The sequence below is a fragment of the Etheostoma cragini genome, chromosome 10 (genome assembly GCF_013103735.1).
Source record: "Etheostoma cragini isolate CJK2018 chromosome 10, CSU_Ecrag_1.0, whole genome shotgun sequence".
NCBI lineage: Eukaryota > Metazoa > Chordata > Actinopteri > Perciformes > Percidae > Etheostoma > Etheostoma cragini.
This window is the reverse complement of record NC_048416.1, coordinates 20,123,937-20,129,936: the sequence shown is the minus strand read 5'-3', so window position 1 is coordinate 20,129,936 and position 6,000 is coordinate 20,123,937. Positions and strand designations below refer to the sequence as shown.

Sequence of the window (6,000 nt, the reverse complement as noted above, 5' to 3'; positions counted from 1 at the left end):
GGGAGAAAACCAAGAAACAAACACAGGGAAGGCCAAACGGGGAAAATAACCCCCAACAAAACCCCAAACCACAACACAGTTATGTGTTATTATAGACAAACGAAGACCATTTCCATGTTATATTAGAGCAGATAACTTTTACTTCCTTTCAAAATTGTATTGGGGGTTTAGAGGATAGACAAATTGTCTGACTAAACTGAGGATTGTGTGTTTAGAGGCAGTAACACTAAGAATGTACTTTTCTCATATTAATTATGATTCCTTTTCTTGTATAGACATAGGGTGTGTTTTTAAAGAGACTTGGCGTATGATGTGAAACCAGGTCTTACTTAAGTAAGGGGGAAAATAACATTAAAAATAGCATGGTGTTACTATTCAATACCAGGCAATGTTCAGAGCCAATCAACAAGTATAGCTGGATGATTACTCGGATCCACGGAAGTGTGGAAATGGACAAATTGGAGTGTCATTTCAGCCGGCTCAGTGCTTCTCATAGTGTCAGGCTAAAATTGAACTACTTCAAGGCTAATTGTGTAACAACTTAGAGTGCCTGCACCCAAGAGTTATGTAGAGAATTGAATGTTACTATAGACAAAGAACCATAATGACAATCAATTCCAGAGCGAAAAAGTAAAATGGAGCTGCTTTTGAATTCAACTCAAAGTTATCTCTTGAGAAGGCCATGGCTGAGGACAGCCATGAGCCCTTTAACTGTTAAATTACAACATTTAATTAGCAAATTTATCATCGAGATCTATTTTGTAAAATATAACCTTACATTTTCAAATGAATTCTACACTGTCACGTTATTCTTTAGGTACAGATAGAGAGGCACAGCACACTGTCAATTACAATGTTGAATACTTGTAGGGACATTTAACAGTAGGTGCCTCAGATTAATAGTTGGTGGTCCTGCAAGTTGTTTGAATATTAGGTGAGTGAAAGCTTCATAAGATGTTTGAGTGTATTTAAAAGTTTGGTGTTTCTTTAATTTAATACAAGAGTTCAAAAGATGAGGAACTGAGAAACCATACTAATGATTTTTTCCTGTTATGCTACAATAAAACAAATCTTTACAAAGTTATACGCTCAGAATTCAGTATAAAGTTACTACAGACAACATAACAAGATTGCCGCATCACTGCTCCTTACAGAGTTTTTCCGTCAGTCAGTGGTTGAACAAAGCACCGGTTGCAACAGTGAGTGGGAAAAACTGTGTTGCCACTGTTCATTTGTGCTGTTATTTACTGAAATAAATCAATGGTTAAACGTAGCAGAACAATTGTACACCTGCACTTATACAGAGAGCTGCAAATCCTGCAAATAGCAATAATGGTGGCCAGTTAAAAGGTTCACAATCGTTGGCATTGAAATATCTACGAGTATAAATGCATTAAGATATGATTCACACACACACGCATGTCTGTCAATTGCCCTGCAGTGTAATGGCCTTAGAATCAGTTTGCTGAACTCTGACATTCATGTGTGATGAATAATTCAGATTTTAAAGAGGAGTTTGTACATGGTTAGGCATTCATGCAAAACGATACAAAATACACGACATATACTGCTGGTTGCCAAGCAACACCAATTTCATGTCCTGCAGCTGTTAATGCACACACAGAAATAATGACGTATTTCTAACCACACCAATGACAATAGGATTGTCATACTATATCAGTTCATTACTGTAATGACGGTCAAACAAAGTAAACACTGTTTTCCAACCAATGTTAATTTGTTTATTGTTTTAATGTGTATTTCATAAATAAAATAGACATACCATGTTCCTGTCTCGGAAGAAGAGGGCCAATTCAGGATTGGTTTTGAATCTTTTCAAATCCTGGCAACTGTCTCCATCTGTTAAATGACTGACCAAGGTTGACTTGTGTTTTTGCCCGTGCGCTATCATTTATTTTTTGGCTTCTTTTTTCTTTGCAGTTGCTGCACCAGTATTACAGCCATAACCACAAAATGTTACGTAAAAAATAGAAATCTTTGAAGAAAAATCTTTGGCTAACTTACTAATACAAAGCTTTGCCTCGGAAAATCTAAACATAGGCTCTTTCGGTCTGCCTGCTGTAAATCATTTCATCTGAATCCGACTCGGGTTGGGCTTTAAGCCTAACTTATGAAGAAACAGCCGGTCTTCTCCCTGATGGTCTTGTTGGTCATATGGAGGCATCAGTACACCATTTCAAAACAAGTTAAAAACTTCTTGTTGCTGCTTTAAAGTTAATATATTACAGGAAATATGACTTAAATGAAATGTATTTAATATTTTGCTTTTACACTTCTGGGTATTTTCCTTCAAAACCCCAGCCCTCAATTCATTTTAAGCAGGAAACGCACCCATATTTATCCATCACCTAAAAAGGATCTGTTCATTAACTGGTGGTTCTATAGAGTGATATTACATTTGCCTTCTCTGCTTGGCCAGTATATTATTAAAGCACACCTCCGAGAAGACCACTTCGGCCACAAGGTTTCTATGGAAACCACTATTGTACCAACACCTTTTATGAGTTCTGTTGACATCACCCTCTAATTACTTTCAGAGACCAAATCCTCATTCCAAATATATCCACCTTTATTTCTATTCATTATAAAGTAGGTAATAAGGTCAACAGTCAAAGGTGTAAGTATAACAAAACACAGTATGCTCCATGGTTGTGCTCAAAAGTGAGATCAGGAGTGATGCAACCAGAAAGAAACTTCTCAGGATAAGAAGTGTTGAGCTTTTATGCCTTTCAGATAGTCAATATTACATGACACATCATAGCAATGATGCAGAAGAGATGATGCGTATCCTGTGCAACAATCTTATGAAGCAGAGGCCAAAGTCTGAACCAGTTCAGTTTATATAGCTTCTCCTTCCTATAAAACTCAGCTGCACTTGGGGGGAAATATTTCCTCATCCTCGTCACACCCAGCATGACCCAGAAAAACCAAACAGATGGCCAAGATTGATTCCACCTGCACCTGTTCCATATTCAAACATAACACTTACAAACCACATCATTTGAACACATGAACCAATAAATGGGACGCTGCATTTATACTTCACATTTGTCATAGTACTAAAAACATGTGCATTTCACTTTATTAAGAGTCCTGGTGGCCTGGTGGTTTAAGATAAGTCTGGTGATATTCTGTATATTTTTCTTATTGTCAACAACAAGAAATAACAAATCCATTGAAAAGGCAAAACAAAGGAATAAATGAGCGCTGTATTGATCTGATTGAAGTATTACTTGTATCTTCGGTGCCATAGTATTTTTATTTTGGGCTAATCTCACACACACCATCCTGGGGTTGTAAATTCTCGCTACACCTTCAAATCTGCAGCTCCAAATAGCCTCCAACAAATGCACAATTTACCCGTTTGAGTAACAGTTGCTAAAAACTACAGTGCCCAGTTGCTTAATGAGATTATTAAAGCATGTTTGTGACCTATTTTCAAAGCATCATGTCTTCAGTAAGGATGAGATTTGCTGAAATTTGCTTACAATAACACAAATGTATAATCTCTTTTTCTCTCTCCCCATGATTCATGTCTACTGTCACTATCCAATAAAGGCAAAATGCAAACTCAAAATGTTTTGACATGGTACATACAAAACAAGTCCAACCTAAAATCAGACAATAAGCTCTTGTCAGCAAAGCGTTTCCAGAACCTAAAGGCCCAAATGGATAAAACTTAATCCACTTCAACCTCAGCTCTGACAGGACCAAACTGTGTTGCGAGTCATTTCCCATATAAGACATTGTATGTTATATCTACAACAGCAGAGGTCACAACTCTCCACATTGTTATGTTAGCAAGGAAAGCCAATGGTTAACCTCTGCTGACTATCAAGTTCGCTGTCAACACCGAGCTACAAAGTTCTGCTGAAATCTGCTGACTGTGCTGAACTCTGTAATGACTTCTGAGGGCTTCTAAGTGTGATGGTTGAACGCTGGCCTGTTCCATTGGAAGAAGTCTCTGACTGGATCTAAACGTTGGAAATTGCCTCACGGACCCACAGTCTGCCCCGGGGGTAGTGTAATATGGGTATCACGAGACGTAAACAGAGCTGTCAAGCTCACCATCAAAGCACGCTTTCAATTACGATTTTCATGATGGTCTAGCAGTTGTTTAAGCTGTGCATTTTTCAATTCCTCAATAATGTGGGGAAATCAAAAATCAGCATCTTTTAATTAACAGACTCCAAATTGGTCTGAACTGTTGACGTTTGCAGGTGTTTTCATGTTTATTACTGTGACACTTGTGAAGTTTGGTTTGGAGCTGAGATCAAGCTGCGATTGAGCCTGACGAGTGATGTATCCCGTCCCTCCTCTGGCAGGTGTTGACATAAGCTGCAGCTGTCTCTGCAGCTGGGCCTTGGTGGTAGTAATGAGCGAAGACAACACTCTCTCTGCGTCCTCCAATGTTCTTATCACGCAGAAAGTCAATCACAAAACATCATTGCTACTTAGACTTTCTAAATACATGTACAGCATGTATAACTTGACACAGGAGAATAACGTGGGAGGCATGATGGCTGTGAGCATAGCATGAATATTCCAGAAGTGCACTGTTTCAGAAATGTATGAAATAACAGTGGTAGCTGGAAGATTTTGCAGAAATTCTCAGATTTAGAGGATGTATTTCCCTGCTTCTCTGTCAGCATTCAAGGCTGAAGCTCACAGAAAACGCCTCTACAATTTGCAGTTAGTGTAGGCCTATACAAAAAAGCAGCGAATGCAGAGGTGTGACAGACACTCCTTTTAAATCCCTGTATTGACCTTTCAGTATAGTGCTGTGAAAACTGCCAACAAACAATTAACATCCGTATGTAAACACACAAAGCAGTTCAAGGGTTGAAGCATAATATAATGTGTACAATATATTTCAGAGAGAGTATACAGAGTACACAAAGGTCAAGTAAATTGTACATTTCTCTCTCCCTTAAGAAAGAGATGTCATTATTTATAGATGAAGCAGAACAAAAAAGTATTTCATAATTGACTGTCTACATGCTTACATAAGGTAACTGACCTATCACAATATGGCACGTAATGGTGAGACACATTTTCCAAACCTGTGATATAGTTGCTTATGCTAAGTCATTAAACGGGTAGCTGATCTGTATCAGTCCGTGTCTAAGAAAAAACGTGAGACTAACAAATTGATTGCTGGTGCCACGGAGGGAAGCCGTTCATCTGCGCACACACACCGCCATGACACAGAGCTGGTTTAAAATCAGCAGTGTTCCTTTAAATGTGCTGTTTACGCTTTATTTAGAAGAATTCTCTGCTCTACCTTGCCGTCAGACAGCACGTTCCGTCGGGAAACTAAAGCTGTATTGATGCTATTTTCAAAGCCACCAGAGTACATTGACACAAACAGTAATTTTACCTCAAAGAACAGAGGAGTTAGGCTGCTTTCCGACTGCCTCCGTCGTCCGTCCAACGGTCTGGCAAAAACGCCATCATTTTTCATGGTGGTAGTGCGTTTAGGCTGCGGTAGGGGTTGCCACAGGGGGGACGCTCAAAAAAACGCAGCAGGCCTGCAGCAAAAAGTTGAGACCATCTCGACTTTTGGTGAAACACAACCCCACGTCACGATGCGGTGGCCAATCATGTAACCGGCGATCAGAATTGTTGGTGTGTTTGAGCTATGGTTTGAGTTGGGGTGAGAATCCCGTACAGTAAACGGGAAACATCACTACCTTCATTGCTGCCAAAAAAACATTTTAAAACCCTATAAGGGTAAAAAACGAACAAAGCAGTAAACTGCCTGGGAGTTTGTTAAATAGCTGAATGTTTCCAGTAACCAAGAACTCGCTATGTCTCGCTCATCTTATCTTTCTCTCTCTTGTGAAATAAAGGTGCCTTCAAGTGCGGTCAGAATCGTTGAAATGGTTAAACAATCTGACGCAAAACAGTAATTGTGAAATAAAAAGTCTAGTGCTTTCTTGGGTTGGATTAAGAACAGACAGGACGTCACTCAAACAG

The 6,000-nt window shown here is 39.1% G+C and overlaps 2 long non-coding RNA genes across 2 annotated transcripts in view; both read right to left on the bottom strand.

Moving 5' to 3' along the window:
- The window catches only part of LOC117951999, a 156,558-nt gene that overhangs the window by 104,798 nt on the left and 45,760 nt on the right, over nt 1–6,000 (bottom strand). The gene's annotated exons all lie outside the window — the stretch shown is intronic.
- LOC117951997 overlaps nt 1–6,000 on the bottom strand; it is a 12,980-nt gene extending 6,980 nt beyond the window's left edge. The window contains exons 1-3 of the long non-coding RNA XR_004658292.1: nt 5,988–6,000; nt 5,573–5,575; nt 5,324–5,337 (exon numbers count right to left, since the gene is read on the bottom strand). This is a non-coding gene — a long non-coding RNA (uncharacterized LOC117951997). The remainder of the gene's footprint in view (nt 1–5,323; nt 5,338–5,572; nt 5,576–5,987) is intronic.